The sequence below is a fragment of the Tamandua tetradactyla genome, chromosome 3 (genome assembly GCF_023851605.1).
Source record: "Tamandua tetradactyla isolate mTamTet1 chromosome 3, mTamTet1.pri, whole genome shotgun sequence".
NCBI classification, from domain to species: Eukaryota; Metazoa; Chordata; class Mammalia; order Pilosa; family Myrmecophagidae; genus Tamandua; species Tamandua tetradactyla.
The window spans coordinates 6,717,518-6,738,872 of record NC_135329.1 but is presented as its reverse complement, the minus strand read 5'-3'; the positions used below and the strand labels follow the sequence as shown (position 1 = coordinate 6,738,872).

General features: G+C 55.6%; 1 protein-coding gene across 1 annotated transcript in view; it reads right to left on the bottom strand.

Annotated features, from left to right (window-relative positions):
• The window catches only part of KLHL29 (kelch like family member 29), a 263,233-nt gene that overhangs the window by 58,568 nt on the left and 183,310 nt on the right, over positions 1–21,355 (bottom strand). The gene's annotated exons all lie outside the window — the stretch shown is intronic.

Below are 21,355 nucleotides of genomic sequence, written 5' to 3'. Positions count from 1 at the left end.
ACCTTTAGAGTACTGAGAAAAGTGACCGCAGGGGAAACGCACCGGGACCGCACAGGTCTCCGGAGCCCCGGAGGGAACAGTCGAGGCCGTTACAAATCCTGCTTACTAACGATTCCTAATGACATGGCAGCCCATCACCCACCGCGCTGCCCAGGCAGGCGGGACCCCAGACGACTGCCCCTCCTGAGGGACATGAGCAGAGCCCGGGTGAGGGGTCAGGGCAGCTGCCACTCTGGTGTCCAGTCATTTTGGTGTTTGCGGGACTATCTCCTACTGCCTGATACGTGAAAGGCAAAGCAAACAAAACTCGACATGTAGGAGAGGCAGGGACGGGAGGCGATGGGGCAGTCTCCCGGGGGGGGGGAGTAGTGGGGGTGGGAGTGGGCCGCTGGGAGGAGGGGCCACGGCTCCTGGGTGAAGGGGAAGGTGGGGCGGGTGCCAAGGTGGCTGCCCACCAGGGACGGCCAAATGTGTCTCGAGGGGCGTCTGTGCCCCCCCCCCCCAACTCCAGGGAGGAGCCTTGGGCCTGGGGTCTGCCGGCCCTAAGTCCTGGTGGAACCCAGCCTCAGCCCCGGGGGCAGGAGGCAGAGTCCCCAGGAGCAGGAGGGGTCCCCAGGGGCAGGAGGCGGGTCCCCAGAAGCTGAAGGCGGGGACCCCGGGGACAGGAGGCAGGGCCGCCGTTGCCCCTAATGACAAGTGTGACCTTCCTGGTCCTGCACCAGGCATGGGGTAGGGGTCTGAGTGGGGAGGGGCCTCTTGCTGGGGCTCCGGGGCATAATGCTGGTGGCAGTGCCTGCCTGGGGGAGCTGGGAGCCTCCTGCCAGGCTCAGGCTGCGCTGAGCTACGGCATTAGGCGCGGTGTCTCCGCCTGCTGGACACAGAGGGGCGGGGCCAACCTCCGAGAAAGGACAGTCACCAGTCGAGCATGCTCATCCGAGGCCCCTGCCCCAGTTCTGTCTGTGGGACGCGGGGTGCTGGGGGGGGGGGGTGCGCAGGAGGGGGTGGCTGGGGATGTGGCCTGGGAGTCGAGTAGAGTGGTTCTCCTGTTCCCCCTGTTCAGGACAGCTTCCGACCTGAGCCCTATCTGAGGCCTGAGGCAGCATCTGCAGGCCTTCTGGGGTGCAGGGAGGCCCGGAGACACAGAGGCTGTGCCCCCAGAAGCAAAGGCCTCTGCGCGGGGAGGGCCATGAGATCCCATTCAGGGCCTTGCTTTAGGGTGACGGCTGAATACTCGGACCCGCCCCCAGTTACCACAGCCCCCCCGCCCAACAGCACAGAACTCCTCCTGCCATATGGGGTGCTGCGGGTCCCCTTTCTGCTGCCCGGGTGTCCTCAGGCCTCCCAGGCAGGAGGCTGCCTTGGTTTTCGGGCTCCTCCCCTGGCGCCATGCCGCTGCTGGAACCGCCCAGGCTGGGGGAGGTGTTGCAGGAGGCGTTGCAGCAGCCACTGCCTCCGTGAAGACCGCCGGGGTCTCCTCCGGAATGCACACCTGCAAATCTGGGGAACCAGGTTCCCAGCTCTAAAACTCCAGGAGCTCCAATTTTTGCCCTAAAATTGGGAAGTTTCTGAATTCAGGAAATAGCATGCTTCACCAGCAGCATAGCCCAGTCCCTCGGTTTCGAAACCCTCATGCCAGCTTGCCCAGATGCTTGTTTGCTCCCTAGTTGGTTTGCTCCACAGCAAACAGGTGTCGGGCTCCCCAAGGCACTGGGGGACACGAGGGGACTGAGTCCCAGCCCTGCCCGCGAGCAGTTCCCAGCAGGGCCCAAGAAACAGCTTCACAGGGCAGAAAACTCCAGAAATGAGCTCGCTGCACTGGGGCGGGCCTGGGGGCCAGGGATGGTCCAGAGGCCCCAGTGTGGTTACCCCAGGCCTACTGTCTGGGCGTGCTTTTCATGAATAGCACAAGCGATCGCTTATGTACAAAAGAGCAGTGCTGCTGTGAGAAGGAAAGGAAAATAAGGCCACACACATTCCACTCATCGCGAGCGACTTCTGAATCTGTGAGCAACTTGCATCTCAGGACTTTTATTTATTTTATTAAAATAATGAAGCGAACATTCCTTCCTCTACTCCCTCCAGAAAAACCATGGAAATGGGTGCAAGCGCTTGGCAGAGGTGCCCCGGCGCCCAGGCTGGCTCCCGAGGAGCTGGTGATGGTGCCCGCATGGCCTGGCTGGCGCCCACCCCCTACCCCCACCCCCAGCCCCCCGAAAAGGCTCTGGGCCCAAAGCGAACGAGGGACGCTACTGGGGAGCCACGTGGCTGCCGCCTCCTCCCTTTCCCCCCGACCGCCTGGAGTCCCCGAAGGGCTGCGACTCCCCCGGCGCCCGAAGGCCTGGCTTCCCTGTGCCCCTGACACGGAGCTGCCGGCACACGGAGGTCGTGGAACCCAACCAGGAGAACTCGGTCCCAGGGCCCAGGAGGCAGCAGGCCCGAGGCCCCGGCCCTCCTCGCTGGGACACCGCGAGGCCACCAGACATTAGGCGTCTCAGCGGCGCTCCTGCCCTCTGCCGGCCACGGGCGCGCCCTCCTGCCCGGCGCTCAGAGGCCCTTCTCTGGCTGCCATCAGGCCACGTAGGCCTTTCTCGGCGCCCGCTAATGAGATGCTAATGGGATGCATCATTAACGCAGCAGCTTTTTAAACCCTGAGCTCTTGTAAATTTTCAAAGGTCACATCCTCACCGGCTGACAGCATCCTGCCTCTCTTGGCAACTGAAGCACACTAACGACCCAGTGCAGGCGCTCCCCGGGTGGGCTCTGGGCGAGGTACCGGGACCGCAGGCCGGTGGGGGGGCCTCCACACCAAGACCGGCCTCAGGGGGCACCGGCTGGGAGAGCTGCCCGTCCTGGGGACCCGGTGACACATGCCATGGTGCTGATGCCCTTAGGGGCGGGCACACAGGGCCGCCGACGGGGCGAGGTGCTGAAACCCAGTCCTTTCCCCCCACAAAGCTCCACTTGCTTACCGGGCTGTGCCCCCAGGAGGCTGCAGAGCCCACAGGGGCTACCTTGTCCTAATCTAACCCTGAAAACCTACCTTTCTTAATTTGCATGAAGATGCCCTTTAGGCCGGCAGGGTCCCCGTGGTTGGGGAGGTGGGCTCCCCTGGGGGGCGTGACCGGCCCCCCTCACTTCTTTCTTCTCATCTCCCCACCCCGAGCGGGCAGTGTTTGCGAGACCAGCACGTGGCCTTGCAGTGCCTGATGTCGGGCCCCACACTGGCTGCCCTGGGTCCGCTGGGGCTCGGCTGAGGGGCGCAGGGATGAGTGAATGAGGACGGGTCTCCGTGACTGTGGGTCAGTGAATGAATGAATGCTGGGAGGGTGCTTCCGGGAGACAGACTGAACACGCGAGTAACGAGTAAAGCAGAGACGAGAAACCCCCTCGGGAACGCGGAGGCCATTCTGCGTGGCTGCGGCGATGGGTGGACGCTGGAGAGATGAGGTTTTGAGACCCTGGCGGCCTGGTGTGCTGAGACCTCCACTGACGTGCCAGGGGTCTGCCTGAGCTCGGAGGCCTGACTGATCCGACCCAACCGATGGATCTCCAGGACTCACCAAGGCCCTCCTGGGTGCCGGGTGCCCTGGCGGCTGTGAGAAGAGCTGAGCCGGGATGCCTGCCTCCAGGGGGTGGGGGCCTATTGGAGAAGCAAGAACCCAGCATCTTCCACTGTTTGCCCAAGAAGGTAGAAAGACGGTGAGATCAGTGAAGCTGGAGGTCAGGGGACGCTTCTGCAGGAGATGGGGCTGGGATGGGGTCACCAAGCCAGATGGGATTTAAGAGGGGAGAAAGACTGGAGCTGGTCACCACCCAGGGACCCACAGCCCCCAGTGCATTGGGAGCCTGGGTCACGTGGGTGCCAGACAAAGCCATTACAGAACACTCATGCATAAAATGCAGGATTCCTGTGTTCTATCCCCCCCGCCCCCCCAACCACCACCTTGCTTTGCTGCGGAACATTTGTTATAATTGATGTGGCCCCAGGATCCACCCCAGAGCCAGGTGGGCCTCTCTGGGTAACAGTAATCCCAGTGCCATGTCCCCACCCTGCTGACAAGCCCCCATCCACAACCTGAGCCCTGCAATCTTGGAGTAGGCAGGGGCTGGCTGGGACTGCCCTCCACTGAGCATCCTGCCCACCACGGATTCCAGCCTCCCCCACCTCTCCTCTAGGTTCAGGTCACCGGACAGTGCTTGTGTGTTTACTCTGGGACAGGGGCACTGCTGGCACCAGGGCCCTGGCGATGGCCAGGGCACAGCTCCTGCCCCCAAGGAACCCACAACTTGCAGGATACCTGCCCGCACAAACCCCTGAAGATGGAAACTGAGCTCAGAGGACAGACCCACAGTATCTTGTGCCTTCCCTGATTATGCAGGGACTGGTGGCTCAGAGAAGAAAAGGTAAATAAAACCATGATGACACGAAAATGGGGGACCAGACCAGGGAAACTGTGCATGGAGCGTTGAAGCTACAAAAAGGAAAACTGCAGGCACACAAGCCACGGGGGGCTCCTGGAATTGCTACTGCAGAGCCTTCAGCTTAGTGCTAAATCCAATCAGCCAAGTCAAAAGGGACACACAGTCTACTGTGTATACTGTGAGTATCAAGAGACCAAAGAGTCACTCGTGTGCTGCTCTCGACACATAAATGCAACAGTTTTACATTTATCCCCCTGTGTTCCCACATATAAATCACATTATGCAGGCAGCATAAATATCACAGGGACTGTAATTGCATAAATGCTATTAGCACAGCCTCTCCCCCAGCGCAGCCTGGCAGGGTGGAGGGTGTAAAGTGGCCTTGAATAAAAAAATGGAGAAGCTACAGGGAAGCCAGGGGTAGCCTGGAGCTGGCTGCACTCCAGGCTTGGTCTGCAGCCTCATTTTTGTCTCCTGACTCCCCACAGTGCTTGCCTAATTTGGGGCAGACAAGCCCATGTGTGCCCACCCCCACAAGCCCTGGCTCTGGATTCTGGAGGCCCCTTCTGGGCAGGGCCTGCTGATCCGACCTGGGCCCCTGTGTATTTGTGACTGCCTGGCGCCCACATCTTGAGGTTCAAGCCAGAAAACGAGCTTCTCCAGGCTCTCTTGCAGCTAGGGCCCAGGCCTGTGGACTGCTCGCTGGTCAAACCCATTTAGGTGAGATTTCAGCCTGGAAGCTGGGGAACAGGAGGAAGCCAGCACTGCTCCAAGCGCCCAGCTGGAGAGGTTGGTGGCAGGGCCCCACCGATTTGGCAGCAGGCAGATGGTGGGGGCGCTGAGGCCCTTAGCCTCAGTGATGGATGCCCTCATTTCATTTCCTTCTCAGTCTGGGGGTTTATCGTTCCCTTAGCAATAGCAGCTCTCACACGGCTCCTAGAAGGAGTGACTATGGCTCCAGCTTCTCTCACCAAAGGTCCTGGGCAACTGAGGATCCCATCACAGGAGCTGCCAGCTCCAGGACTATCACTGGGCAGGCCACTCCCTGCAAAGAGTGGACGTTCCATTTCCTTTTCAGTGCCCGTCCCCCTGCAAGGCACGTGGGGTCCTCATGGTATGCACACCCACTTGTCATGGATGACAGAGCTGTTTTCTTTTCTTAAATTAGAGAAGCTGTGGGTCTACAGAACACTCATGCATAAAATGGAGGATTCCTGAGCACTGCCCTACCACCAACACCATGCATAAATGAGAGCACTTTTTCTTTAATGGTTGTACTTTTTTTTTTAACCTTTAGATACCTTTGTTACTGTTGATGGAAGATTATTAAAATAGTTCTATCTATTGCTCATTATTTACATTAGATGTATTTTTTCTATCTGCCACCCTAATGTTATCACTTTGTATTAGTATTGTACATTTGTTATAATTCATGAAGGAATCTTCCACTGGCTCATCATCTGTGACAGGGGTCCCTTGTTGTACAGTCCTATGATTTATCTTTTAATTTTTATTCTAGTAACTTACACAACCGAAAGTTCCCCTTTTAACCTCACGCACCTGTGCTGAGGTGCTGTTGCTTACGCTCACAATAATGTGCTGCCACCACCATCATCCATTCCCGCACCTTTACCATCAACCCAAATAGAAATTTTGTACTAGTTAAGCAACAACTCTTCATTCTCTAACCCTGATTTGGCTCCTGGTGACCTGTATTCTAGACTCTAGCACCATGAGTCTACACATTCTAAACAGCGGGTTCTTGCAATGTCTGTCCTGTTGCGTCCGGCTTATTTCACCCAACATGGTGTCTTCAAGGCTCAGCCACATTGCAGCAGGCGTCAGGACTTAATTCCCTTTCACAGCTGAATAACACTCCATTGTATGTATACGCCACATTCTTTTTCCCATCCGTTCATTGGTTGATGGACATTTGGGTTGTTTCCATCTTTTGGCAATTATGAATAATGCCACTGTGAACGATGGTGTGCAAATATCTGTTCAAGTCCCTGCTTTCACTTCCTATGTGTATATACCGAGTAGCAGGATTGCAGAATCATATGGTAATTTTGCACTTAGCTTCCTGAGGACCTGCCAAACTGTCTTCCACAGTGACTACAACCTTTTACATTCCTACCAGCAATGAACGAGTGTTCCTATTTCTCCACGTCTTCTCCAACACCTTCAGTCTGGACATAATAATGAATGACAATATGATAAATGAACTAATCTTCACAGACGTGAATAACACTGCACCCTGAAACAGCAGGAATGCATTCTTCTCAAGCATGTATGGATCATTTCCAAGATAGACCACTTGTTGGGCCATAAAACAAGACTCAATAAATTTAAAAATATTGAGTTACAAAAAACATCTTCTTTAACAATAATGGAATGAAACTGGAGATCAATGACAGGTAGAGGACTAGAAAATTCACAAATATATGGTAGTCAAAGATCACATTCTTAAACAATCAATGGGTCAAAAAAGAAATCACAAGGGAAATCAGTGAATTTTAAGACAAATGGAAATGTGAACAGAACATATCAAAACTTATGGAATGCAGCAAAGGCAGTTCTCAGAGGGAAACTTATATCCCTAAATGCTCACATTAAAAGAGAAGAAAGAGCTAAAATCAGAACAACACCTGTAAGAGTTAGAAATAGAACAACAAACTAAACCCAAAGCAAGCAGAAGGAAAGAAACAACAAAGAGTAGATACATACGAAATAGAGAATAAAAAACAATAGTTAGCATTAACAAAATCAAAAGTTGATCTTTGAAAAGATCAATAAAATTGACAAACCTTTAGACTGACAAAGATAAAAGGAATAAAGATGCAAATACATAAAATTACATGAGGGGGACCCACAGAAATAAAAAGAGTCATAAGAGGATACTATGAACAAATGTATTCCAACAAATTAGACAACTTAGATGAAATGGAAAAATTCTAGAAACACAAGAACAATCTACACTGAGTCTAGAAAGAAGAAAAGACCACAACAGACCAACTACAAGTAGAGTGAATCAGTCATCAAAAACCTCCCTAAAAAGAAAAACCCAGGACGAGGTGGCTTCACAGGTGAATTTCTACAAATCATTCCAAGAAGAATGAACACCAGTCCTGCGTAAACTCTTTCCAAAAATTGAAGAGGAGGGAACATTACCTAACTCATTCTAGGAGGCTAACATCACCCTAATACCAAAGCCAGATAAAGATACTACAAGAAAATTTCAGACCAATTTCTCTTATGAATATAGATGCAAAAATCCTTAAAAAAATTCTTGCAAATAGAAACCAACAGTACTTTATAAGAATTATACATCATGATAAGTGGGTTTTATCCCAGGTATGTAAGGAGAGTTCAACGTAAAAAGCAATTAATGTAAGACACCACATTAACAAGAGAAAGGGTAAAAACACAGGATCATCTCCATTCACACAGAAAAGGCATTTGACAAAAATTCAGCATTCTTTCTTGATAAAAGCACTCAGAAAAATAGGAATAGAAAGAAACGTCTTCAACATGATAAAGGGCATACATGAAAAACCCACAGCAAACATTGTATTGACAGCTTTCCTTCTGAGATCTGGACACAGACGAGGATGCCCTCTGTCACCGCTGCTATTTGAAATTGTGCTAGAAGTTCTAACCAGAACAATTAGTCGAGAAAAAGAAATAAAAGGCATCCAAATTGGAAAGGAAGAAATCATATCTTTTTTTTGGCCTTTTTAATCTTTCTGTTACCCTTACTGATAATCTTCATTTTCCCACAATGCCCCAAGGCACTCTCTCTTGTCCTATGCTTTCAGCCCGCTGGGTTCGCTTAAGAATTTCTTGTAGGGCAGGTCTCTTGTTGATGAACTCTGTGTTTGTTTACTTTTGAATATTTTAAACTCTCCCTCAGTTTTGAAGGACAGTTTTGCCAGATAAAGTATTCTTGGCTGTCCATTTTTCCTTTCAGTACCTTAAATATGTTCCATCACTGTCTTCTTGCCTCCGTGGTTTCTGATGAGAAATTGGCCCCTTAGTCATACTGCAGAGCCCTTGCATGTGACGGCTAGCTTTTCTCTTGCTGCTTTCAGAATTCTCTCTTTATCTATGGCATTTGACATTCTAATTAGTATGTATCTCAAGGTAGGCCTATTAGGGTTTATTCTGTTTTGAGTACATAGCACTTCTTGGACATGTATATTTATGTCTTTTTTAAGAGTTGGGAAAAATTTGGCTATTATTTTCTCAAATATTCTTTCTGTCTTTCCCTCTCTCTTTTCCTTCTGGGACACCCATAACACATGTTTGTGTGCTTTGTGCTGTTATCCAAATCTCTGAGATGCTGCTCAATTTTTTCCACGATTTTTCTCTATCTGTTCTTCTGTCTGCAAGATTTTGATTGTCCTGTCTTCTAGTTTGCTGATTCTTTCATTTGCCTTTTCAAATCTGCTGTTGTATGCCTTTAGTGTATTTTTAATCTCTACTATTGCGCCTTTCATCCCTATAATTTTTTCCCCCATACTTTCAAATTCTTCTTTATGCTCACCTAGTGTTTTCTTAATATCCTTTATCTCTTTAGCCTTATTTTCCTTCATCTTCTTGAATTGATTTAGGAGATTTGTTTGACCATTTTTGATTAGTTGTTCCAAATTCTATATTTCCTCTGAAATTTCAATTTGTTCCCTTGACAGGCCATTTCTTCCTGTTTCTTAGTGAGGCTTGTAATTTTTTGATGGTGTCTCGGTGCCTGATTATCTTGATGAGTTTACTCTGAAGGTCAGTTTCTCTCTCTCTTGCCTAGGGTTTTATTGATGACTGACTTTGTATCAAGGCTTTTCTTTGATGCTCGATTCAACTTATTCTAGACCTTTAGCATAGTCTATGATCACCTGACCACAATTTTTTTCTTTTCAGCCCTTCTTTGTCTGCTTCTTGCCCTGGATATGTGGTCCAGTTTTTAAGATTGAACTTTTGTATAATTGTTTCACCTCCAGGAGAAGAAAGCTTCTTTTCCTTTATTCCTTCTCCAAGAATCTCGATCTGTTTTTGTTTTGTCTCTATAGATTTATTTTTGCACTCCTTTTGTTTCTTCAGCTGCTTTTGCCTGGTGAACAAATTATGGGAGGAGAGTCACCCTGGAGAAGATTTTCCTTCAATCAGTATTTTCCAGTCAAAATGGGGCCAGGGACCACGAAGGGGTGCAGGCGGGATTTAAAGTGTCCACAAGCCTCTTTGTTGGCTTCTCAAAGCTGTGCTTTCCTGGCCTGCTCAGAAATGCAGCCCTTCAGCTAACTGTTCCCCAGGAAGCCCTGCAGCTTTAAATCTCTACTCCCTTGACCCCAGACCAGGACAGGGCTGAACCAGTGGCTACCTTTGTCCAAGCCAGGCTGAAGTGGTAGCTGAGTTGAGACTCAGGGGTCCCACTTTGCTAATCAAAAGCCATGATCAGTGATTGGCCCTGCCCACCCTGCTCTTGGGGGAGAGGATTTTTATGTTCCCAGCGAGCCAGCCAGGGACTGGACCTGAGGTGGCCTGCCACGAGAGAAGGCGATGGGCACTGACAGCCACCACGCAGAGACAGAAGCCTCAGGATTCTCCACTGTTCTGCATTGTCGTGTGTCAGTCTCATCCTCGCACTCTTCCCCGGATGCTGCATAGGCTTCTTTTGGTCTTCAGAACCACAGAACACAGTGTCAGACGGTACCTACCTGTTCAACAGCCGTTCTGGTGGAAACATTGAGCCCTGGAGCTGCTGACCCTGCCGTCTCCCCCGGAACTCCTCCAGAGGTTGGTTTTTAGTAAATGTATTCATGCTGGGGTGTTGGGGACTGCATGTGAAGGCCACCCCAGGAGCCCTGGCTCTATAGAGGTGAAGCCCAAGGCAGGCAATCCGTACCTTAAAGGAATGGTATTCTAGTGGTGGAAATGCAGGCTTAGGGAGGAGACAGTTGGTGCCTGGGTTGTTTTTATTTAGATCACAGCCCCTGGGTTTATCCCTAGCCTGCTGAATTTCTGGGAATGGCAGATTATCAGTGAGAGCACTCAATTCCAGCGCATCTAGGTAACAGCATCTATGCACCACTTCCATGCACTGAGGAGCACCTGGGGAGTTTTAGAATGCAGGTTTCTGGACCTTGTCTCAGAGGACCCAGAACTGGGCCTCTTTCACAAGCCAACCAGGTGAGGCCGTGCAGGTCGCCCAGGGGCCTCCCCCTCCCCTGCAGGAGCAACGATGGCCTTGATGTCCAGCTGGCAGGCCCCTGCACCGGGTGGGGGGGGGGGCGCCTAAAGGCCAGGTCCTTACTGGGGCAGACTTTTAGGACTTGCTCTCATGGTTTATGGGAGGCAGCTCCTTGGATGTCTGTTCTAAGCCTATGCTTCCTGGGGTCAGCAGCAAGCATCCACAGACACAACACTGCAAATTCGGGGCCTCTGGGAAGAGCAAATGGCATTTATGGGTGTCTCAGTTTTCATTTCATGGTTGCTCTTGCACTACAAACAGGAAAGCTGTTGCCATTAAATCCCCACCTGAACCAGGGAAAGTGTCTCCGGGGTCCCTCCTGCCCTCATTAGTGGGCTGCCCTCTCTGGCCCTCTGGCCCCAGCCCCATGCCCCCAGCCTCCCCTGCCGTGCACCTCCACAGTGTGCTCTGAGGCCTGATGGAATTTCTAATAATACTAACCAATGAGGTATTAAATTGAGACACTCCTGGCTTGAATGCCGGAAAGTGCACGATGGTTTAAAGGACCAGTGCTTACCTTTTTCTATCAATTTTCTGCTAAATTACTGCTTTTGGAGCAACTTACAGAAAAGTAATTCTTTATTTAAATTTTAATTTCCATCTTGTCATTTTAAATATATATTCAGATTCCAATCATATTATGGAATACGATGGTGTCCCTGGAGGTTAAGTGACCATGCCCAGAATCTGGGTGGCAGCGGCGGGGATGAGGGAGTTGGGCGAGGAGGGAGAGACCCGGGACAGGCTGTGAGGTGCCGCGTGCTGGGCACGGAGATGGGGCGGCCGCTCACTTGCCCCGTGCTCAAAGGCTCTGTGCAAGGCCTGAGGTCTGGGCTGCCATCTGCAAATATTTTAACCCACCAACCACCTCTCTCACTGGATCATCACAATGACCCACAAGCTCTGGCCATGACTGGGCGCCAGGCACAAATGAAATGGGTCCCCTGTGTTGAGTATCTCCCGCATGCCAGTCGTGGGATGCTCTCATCCCTCTCCAAGAGGGATGCCGTGTTCCGGGGACATTTTGCACGGGAAAACAGCAAGGCCCAGGGACATTTGATGTCAGCTGGAGGGTGGCAGACCTGGGCCTGAGAAGTGCTCCCGGGCCAGCCAGAAGGTTCTCAAGCCACGGAAGTTTCCCTCCGTGGGTGGCATGGCCATGGAATGGCTATATCACCTGCCACACCCATCAGGGTGATGCTGGGCTGCCCCCCAGCTGCCCCGAGGAGCACCAGCCTCCCCTCCCCTCCCCACCCCCACCCTGCTGCTCTCAGCTGGGTCTCAGGCTGAGACCCCATGTGCAGCTGGGGCCAGAGGGCAGGGTCCCCTAGGCATCCAGCATTGCTGCCACTCCCTCAGTCCCCCTGGAAGTCAAGCCCCCACTGATGCGTCCCCCCAGCCAGTGCGACTGCAGCTTATCCAGTGGGGCCAGCGCTTCAGACCAGGTTTGCAGGCTGTGCCGCCTCCACTCCTCCAAGGACTCTTCCTCTCTCTCTTCTGCACCCCACTCCTCTCCCCACCTCCCATCAGCTCCTCCCCTCAACTTTGCAGAGTCCATCTTTCTTTCATGGCCATCCAGTACCCTGTCAGGGACACCTGGTCTTCCCCTTCCCTGACTTCCCGCCCTGCACCTCAGGGACACCATCCCCTCTGCAGGAACAGCAAGCTGCCCCTACCCAAACCAGCAGCATGCCACCTTCCTTCTCTGGTCCCGAACAGTGGCTTCTTCCTCCTTGCACCCCCTTCCCCTGCATTCCTCTAACACTGCTTTCCTGCCCCCCCCCCCCAGGTCTCCCTCTTCTTTCATAATAATTTTCCTGATATGAAACACCTGCGCGGTAGCCACTGTCTCTGATACAGCCCAGCTGCTACAGTATTCTGGAAGTTATTTTGCTTTTTCCCGTTCCCACATCAAAGTCTCCACCTTGGAGAGGTTCCTGCTGGGAGCTCAGAACAGGCCCCCCCACCCCCACCCCGCACGTGCAGGGCCACCGCTCCCCCTGCGCCCCCGCCCCCGCCCCAGCCCCTTCTCTACGCTGCGCGCCTCCTGGACAAAAGACATGATAAATCTGGCAGAACCTCACAAATCAAAGCTTTCAACATTTCTCTAACAACTTTCAACTGAAAACTTCTTAGTCCCATTTCCAAGTAACTTTTCATCCATTTACAAAACCTACAGAATTTTCAAAGGGGCTTTGAAATAAGATCACGGGGGGGGGGGGGGAGGGAAGCCCATCACAGACGAAAATCTTTGAAAAGACAGACGCCCTTTCCTGGCTCCTGCCCCCTCCGACATCCGTTTCCCTTTCATTCTGCTGCAAGGTGCGGGGCAGGCTGCGGGCAGCGGCCGCCTGGGATGTGCCGGGGCCAGAGGGGCGGGGGCGCGGCTCGCCGGGCGGGGACAGGCCCCGCACGGCCCCTTCCTCGGGCCCCGCCCCACGCCTCCCGCCCCCGTCCCCGGCCCCGCACCCCCGCGGCCCCTCCCGAGCGCGGCGACCCCGTTCCATTCTGGCCGCTGCAGTGGGCAGGCGGGGCGGGGACAGGGCCGCCCCCCAACGCCACCCCCGCGTCGGAGTCGTCCTGGGGGTGAGCTAAGCCAGGCCAGAGGCCCCCGGGCTCCCCTATGGCCTGGCGGGGCGCTCCCAGCCACGCGGGGCTGCGGGGGCGGGGGCGGGGGTGCGCGGCAGGCCCTTTCCAGAGCCAGAAGGGGCCCGGGACCGAGGCCCGCCGCCCGCCGCCCCCACGCCGTGGGCCCGCGGCCCCCGCGCGCCCCTCCGCGCGCCCCTCCGCGCGCCCCTCCGCGCGCCCCTCCGCGCGCCCCTCCGCGCGCCCCTCCGCGCGCCCCACGCCGTGGGCCCGCAGCCCCCGCGCGCCTCCGTGGCGGCAGGTGCGGAGCGCCGGCCTCAGGACACGGTCTGCGCGACGTGCGCGGCCACCGAGGCCGCTCCTCCCGGCCGCCGCCCCCACACGACGCCCCCGCGCAGGGCACGGAGCCCGGGCCGCCGAGGCGGTGGCCCCGCGGGGACGCACAGACTCAGGGCGAGAGGCAGGGGTCCCGCGCCGCACGGGGTTCGCCCCTTTGGTGGTGGTGGTGGTGGTGGTGGTGGTGGTGGTGGTGGTGGTGGTGGTGGTGGGGGAGGGGGGGCGGAGACGAGCTCTGCCCGTGGGTGGAGGATTCCAGCAGCACGCAGCACAGAGGCAGTGGACGTGTCCGGGGCTCCCAGCGCTCTCTGTCCCTGCTTTCTGCCAGGTCTGGCTTCTGTGAGGATGGTGAGCCGGTCCCTTCCTGAGGCCGTTTAAGTAATTAAAAAATATATATATGTAGGAAGACGGCCCCATTCAGCCGCCAGCCCACCTTTTAGGCTTGGAATCTGCTGGGGCTGACAGACTCTCCGTACACTTACTGGAGGGCCAGGTGCAGAGGGAAAGCGGTCAAGACCCTCAGAGGTGGTGGAAGGGGGCAGGAGGGACAGGCTCCCTTGGAGTGGGCAGACAGATCTGCTTGTCTTCCTTGGGAGGGACGCAGGGTGGGTGGTTGTGGGTGAGAGGAGCATAAGGCTGTGCCCTGCTCAGCAGGAGGAAGGGGCAGCCACTGTCCCAACTCCTATGAAGGCGGGGCTGGCCCACCCATGCATACGGTGGGCAGGGATTTCCCTGCGTCAGGGAAAGAGGGTCACAGATAAGTTCCTCCACCGTTGCCCGCCCCCCCCCCCCCCTCGGCAGGGCCCAGACCGCCTCCCCCCTCTTTACCACCCGGGTGGGCTCCTCTCTGTACCCGCAGAACCGTCTGACCAGCCCAGCGCCATCTGCTCTGCGTCATCTCTGACAGGCTCGCGGCTGTCAGTTGTTCCATTCACTCACTCGTTCATTCCCCCTCGCCTATGGAGAAGCATCATGAGCTGGAGAGAAGATGAACCTTCTGTCCTAGGGGAGGAGCTGCGATCACAAATGCAAAGCCAGTAGCCACTGAAGCCTTAGCCCGGGCCAGGTGACAACCCCTCCAGGCCTGAGAATTCTTTGAGGCGGAGCTCTGGGTGTCCATCTCTGACCAGAAGATGCTTGCTGCACTGAGCGGAAATCTAACTGCCCAGGCTGCTGCCCTGCTCCCCAGGCTCCAGGGGTGTGCAAAGGAGACAGAACCCCCGGGGCCTGGTTGTCAGGCCAGTTGGGTCTCCCATCAGCCTGAGTTTTAATTTTCTGAGGGTTTGCTTTTTTCCCTCTCACAACATAATCTCCATGATCTCGAGTCTTTCCCAAATGCTGTTGAAGGGCTTGTTTTATTTATCTCTGGAGAATCTGCCATGCCCCGGGGCAATTTTCCATTGTCATGGTTCATTTTAATTTCCTCTAAGGTTGTTGGCCACTCTTGTGTTCAGAAATAGCTCGTTCCACTTAATAAAAGCGCTTAAATATGCAGGCATGAGACGTTTCCTTGGCTTGCTCCTAAATGTTGCAGTGGGTGGAGTGAGTTACACGCTTTGCCCGGCGCAGTGAGGGCGCACATGTCAGGTGGCTTCTCAGGAAGGTGATGCCCCAAGGCAAAGTTGCACGGGCAGAAGCGGGATCTGGGGAATTCTGGTGAAAACCAAGCCAGGCTGGGGGCCGACTGTCCGTGTCGGGCTGTCAGGGCCCCGGGCACCTCTGCCCTGAACACAAGCAGACCCATGCCTGGCTCAACCAAAGCCGCCTGGTGACCTTGCCCAGGCCATGTCACTCCTCTGAGCCCCTGCTGCTTCTATAAAGCTGCCTGCCACTTCCTCCTCCTCGGACTGATTGCAGTGAGGATGCGAATCCCGAACCTCCAGGGCCCAGCACAGAACCTGGGACCAAGCAACAGTTGAGCAAGTGGCAGCTCTCCTTACTACCAGAGGACCCCAGAATGCAGGAAGCCAAAGGAGCCTTTTCCAAGAAGGACGCAGGGCCAAACGCCAAGAGTCCTCCTCCACCACCTCTTTTTGCTTCTCCACAGGCTGTGGACTTTTGTCCCAGAAGGGACAAAAGTGAAAAGCAGGCAGGATCCCGGGCCGTAGACCAGGTCTGTGGAAGCCTGGTTGTTTGGCCCCCGTGGCAGCTGGCCTGAGTCATGGTCGACAGTCTCCGAGCTGACCTGGGCTTGGCTGGTCAGAGAGGGAGGGGTGAAGCCAGGCACTGTTCCTTGGCATAGGGAACATCGGTTGGGAGCCACAAATGTAGGGTCACTGGTGGAGATCATCCTGGGATGGGAAGGGCTGGGGCTGAGCAACGTGCAAAGGTCAAGTGGCCCTGACTTCACGTCCAGCGAACAGGGCAGCCAGAAGGCCACATCTCATTGGCTCAAGGAACCAGTTCCCGTCCTGGGGTGCCCTGGGAGCTGGTCTCTGCAGGACACCGAAGCCTTCCCATCCCCCTGTGGGTGGGGGTCAAAAGTGCCACCAGAGATCAGTTTCCAGCTCAGCAGCTCACCTGAACACCAGCTGCCCCTGGCAAGAAGCTGGGAATCACCTGGGGTAGGGGGCTGTTCTCCTGGAGACACGTCTACAAATACCCTGCAGATAGGCCCTGTCCCCACTCACTTCGCCGTGTTCAGCACTGGGTTCCAGGCTCCTTTTTTATTGCTCAGGGGAGCTGGCCTGCAGAGGCCGCACACATAACTCAGGAGCAGAGATGGGGGACCCTGGCCATAGCCAGCCCCTGTACCTGCACCCGCCTCCTCCGGAATACAAGGCTCCAAGCCCCCACACCATCACACTCTACAGCCTCCCTCCTCCCGCCCCCTGGGCCATGCTCACACTCACGTGTGCACGCACACTCACACCTGCACAAACCCACGCAGCCCTGGCCGGGTCGGGCTGCCTGGGGCACTCCAGCCCCCTAAGGGCAGGAAATGCTGGCAGACACACGCACAGTCTTTTCTCCTCTGGCAGAGTCCCCATGGCCACTTTGAGCTTCCCTCCCAAACACTTTTTCCTAAATCAGCTTCCAATCTGACTCAGTTCAGTTTTAAAACAAGAAAAACATCAACAAGCATGAAGGAAGGAAACAGATGGTAACAATTACAGGAGGGAGAAAACAGCGCCCACGCCCCCTGCGAGGGCCAGGCACGCAGACTGCTCCCCAGACAGTGGGATGTGCCCCGCAGCTGTGCGGGCCTGGGCACAGGGGGCACAGGGCGCCCTGGGCTGGTCTCCGCCACAGAGGACGGACCAGTGCATGAGGGGCCCTTGGGCATCACAGGGTGGGGCCCTCGGCACTCAGGACCGGCCAGTCACGGAGGGCAGGGAAGACCTGGGAGCACATTGCAGGCAAGCTGTGGCCGAGGTGGCTTTGTGCGTCTGACCCTGTCTGTGGCCTGAGGTCAGGGTGAGAGAATAAGCCCTGCTGCGGGGCTGGGGTGTCTGAGGCCCAGGAGCAGGTGCCCAGGGTGCAGGTGGGGTGCAGGCCCCTTCTGAGCTGGGGTTGACCCTGCACCATCTCCCCCCAGGCCCACCATTTGTCCATCTTTTGGGATTGGAGTAGGGCAAGGCCTCTGTCCTCCAGGAGACAGATTGGTGAAGAGAGAGGCAAGGAAACAGGTGTGACCCAGAGTGGACAGCAGAGGGCAGGGCAGCAACCCCAGCTTTGTGGATCCAGGAGGGCTGCCTGGAAGAGGACACTGAGTCCTGACAGGAGTTTGCCAGGAGCAGGGGTGTGGGGGGTAGAAGGAGGGGACAGCATCCGGCTCGGCCCAGGGAGCACGGTGCCTCTGGGGGTCAGAACCACAGGACATCGAGGGTGAGGCCTGCGCACCTGCTCCTTCCTTACCCTTGTTCCCACAGGCAGGGGTATAATGCCTCTGGGCCTCAGTTTCCTCACCTGCAGCAGGAGAATTACCGTGGCCCCTTCCCAGGATGGGTGAGGGATCTGAGTAAAGGTGCATGGAAAGGTGTCCAGTCAGCTGACAGGTGTTGGAGAAAGGGGCAGGATGCTTGCCCATGTGAGTGGGAGTGGAAAGTGCTGTGGGGCAGCTGCGGTTCCTCGGAAAGCTAAGGACAGAATGACCATTTGGCTGGGCAATTCCGCCCCTGGGGTCGTGCCCACAAGAACTGAAAGCAGGGACTCAGATAGTTCACAGTACTGAAGGGCAGAAGCAACCCAGTGCCCATCGGCACATGATGGAGAAACAGACGTGGCCTGTCCACACAGTGGACCACTACCGAGCAGGGAGGAGGAGTGACGGTCCAGCACAGGGATGGACCTGGGGGTCATTGTGGTGACGGAATTAGACACAAAAGCACAAATATAGTATTATTTCACTTACATGACATAGAAGGAATATGAAAATTCATACATAGAGAGTAAATTACAGGTTTCCAGGGGCGGGGGGTGGAGGGTATGGGAAGCTACTGCTTAAGGTGTTCAGAGTTTCTGTGCGGGGTGATGAAACGTTTCGGCAATGGACAGTGGCGATGGTGGTACGGTACTGGGAATGTAACTGACATCTAAATTGCAGACATGTAAGTGGTAAAAATAGGAAATTCCATGCTGCGTATGTTACCACAATAAAAATGTTAAATTTAAAATAAATCACCCTCTTTAAAAGCTTAACAACAAATGTCCAGTCGACTCCCAGAAGCTCTGAGGTGCTCACTATGGGGGGGCTGTGTCTGCCATTTGTCGGGGACTTGCTCTCACGTGTGTCCTGCCCTGGCACACACACAAGCTCTCACATCCATAAACACTTCTCCAGGGCAGCAGTGCTCACAAATGTTCTCCCACAGGCACGTCCCCGCACACCTTCACACTCAAGTGTAAAAAGAGACACCAGTGGTCACGACTGGGTGTCCCTGCCTCTCCACTTGCCCCTCCCCCCACGTGCTCACACCTGGCCCTCCCAGCCCCCAGGCCTTCTGGGCCCCTGGCCGAGCTCCAGCCTCGGGGGTGTGCTGCGACCCTGTGGCCCCCTCCTGTTCCAGGGCCCTGGGTGAGTGAGTGGCGTTCACCCACCCGGGCCAAGTCCCTTCTGAGCTCGTTTTGAGCGACAGGCATAACCAGGTGGAGGAAGTGCCCGCAAGAAGGAGAAGGGGGCCTCTGCTCCCGCCTCCTCGCCCCCTGCCAGGGCCCGCTGCCCACGTGGGGTGCCAGGCAGCTGGTCGGGTGAGCCTTGGAGAGTGAGCGGCCGGCTTCCCGCACGCACTGCTTTGGCAGCTCCTTCTCTGAGTCTTAAAGCACACTGACACCCCCCACCTGTTCTCCTGGGGGGCTCGGCAGTTTCGAGATCTTTCCAGGTTGTGCATCTCACGGTCTGGGGGAGTCGGTGTCCGAGCAGCAGAGCCCAGCACGCGCCTCTCTGCCCAGGGGTGGGATGGGGCCCCACGCTGCTGAGCTCAGCGCCACTAGAGATGGTCCCATGGGCTCCCTGTTTTCTCACGCGGGTGTGTCCGCATGGGGAGAAGCTGCTGGCAAGACATCGGCAGCCGATGGCCTCAGCCCCTGGCCTCTGGGCGCGGCCACCTCTGGGGATTAGGGCTTCTTGGGTTTTCTCGGAACTTCCCACGCTTCCCTCTCCCACGCCTGGTGGGGCCTGCGCACACCTCTGAACTTGATGACTGCCCGATCACCAGGTCACTGTCACCTCTAACATCCCAGCCCCACAGATCCAAATGTCCGCCTCACCTGCAGCGTGTCCTCACCTGCACCCCCACCCTCTCCCTCCACCCCAGATCTGTCTGTGCTGTGTGCCGGGTCCCAGAGCCCCCACCCCGCCCCAACCTGGGACTCGGCTGACACTGCCCCCTCTCCCTGCCACCCCACCCCCAGCAGCAACCCTCCGCCTAAGTATTTCCTCCAGCAGCCCTCCCCACTGCCCCCACCCCACCTGTGCATCTACCCTAACCTGTTCTTCGCGTGGCAGCTGGAATTTCTCCCCTTTAGACCCCTCTAAAACCACAGTCTAAGGGCTCAAGTCTAAATGTCCTGATGTGGCTCCCAAAGCACCTTCAGCTCCTGCTGGCCCCTGGGTATCGTCCCCGCCACTCCTAACCTGGCACTTCACCCCCGCTCGCTCCCTCTGACCTCCCTTTCAGCCAGGCTGCACCATCGTATCCTTGAAGCCTCAGCTCAGGCCTCATCTCCGGGGGGACGCCCCCCATCCCCCCACCGGCCACTCCTGCCCTGGTGGGGTCGGACCTGTCTCCGGCCTACTGGCACAACGCAGCCACTCTGGATCCCAGGGCGGGACCGGGTTGTGATTCACTTTGCTGGTCTGTCTCTCCAGCCAGGCAATGGATTTCTTGACATTAAGATGGTGTGCTATTCTGGGAAAAGGTTCTGGCATGTAGGAGCGGCTCAGTAAGGTTCTGAGGAATGAATGGAATCTTGTGATGGAGAAGCTTCTCCAGGATGCTCCGAGAGTGTGGGGCCAAGCAGCTGCCACCTCACAAGGCCCCAGAAATGCCTCCATCTCTTTTCCTGGCGTGTCAGGGAGAAGTGAGCTTTGAGTCCTTTATAATCAAGTTGTCAACAGGGAGTCCTGATCCCCGGCATTGATTTTTCGCCAGAGGGGGAGGGCGGTGTCCCCTCTGCGTTCCTCAGCCTGGCAGTCGCTCCTATTTTTAGACCACAACCTCTTCTGGCTCCGCATGCTGGGGCCTGGTTTCTAAACCCAGAACCGGTGCTCCTGCCCCAGCGATACCCGGGTTTAGAGAGCAGGCTGAGCAAGGCCTGCAGAAGTGCAGCCCTGCCCGGGCTCGTCTCCCCTCTCCCCAGCCACTTTAAGGCTGAGACCCCTCTGGGAGCACCCACCACCCTCAACCCGTGCCAGGACCAGCCCCCTCACCCTGCTGGAGGCGGCCAGGCCTGATGTGCTGGCTCCCGCTGGTAAAATGCATTTAATGCACGTTTTTCCTTTCCCTTCTGGTGGGGGACGGTAGAGGGGCAGTCATGGAGCCTGAAAGCTGGGGAGGCAGGAGCAACGTCAGGGCTCTGGGTTGCCCTTTCCTGGGCCATGAGGGGCACTCTGGCTGCCCGGCTCCCCACAGCCAGGACAAGTGGCCCCTGGGCAGTGAGGTGGCAGGCCACAGGTCAGAGAGTGGGGCCCCCGGCACACAGTGGGTATGGCAGGACCATGTGCTCACGAGGGTAGCAGTGCTTGCCTCTGCTCGACCAGCCGTGGCCACCTGGAGGTCTCACAGAGTCCCCCCCAGACCTGCTACTTGAGTGGACACACCCCGGGGTGGGGGGAGTCCCCTCACACTCTAGCCCTCCTCATCTCTTTTTTTGTCTGTTTGTTTCTTTGCCTCTGGAGTTTTCAGCTAAGTTGTAACTTTCTCCAGGAAGCCTTCCCTGACTACTCCCTCTCTTCAAGTCTGGCTGTAGCTTCCTCCTCTCAGCTGACAAAACTCCTCTCTTGGTTTTGTCTGCTTCTTCCTGCGGGCAGAACCTTCCTTGAGGCCTGGGCTGGACCTCGCTGACCGCCAGTCTTCAGGCCCTGCCCAGCGACGGGCACGCAGCTGGTGCAATACGCGCTTGTGGAGCAAACAACAACAACAACAAAAATGAATTAAAATAGTTCATGTAGCTGCTCCTGGGGTTCCCCCGGATTTGGTTTTGCTCCACTGTCATGGCCGGGATGCTATTTGTCAAGACCCTAAGGTGATGTGTCTTCCTGTGGGTACAGATGCCTCTGGTGAAGAGCGGATGGTCTACCCAGCAAAATAATAACAAAACTTTATTGCA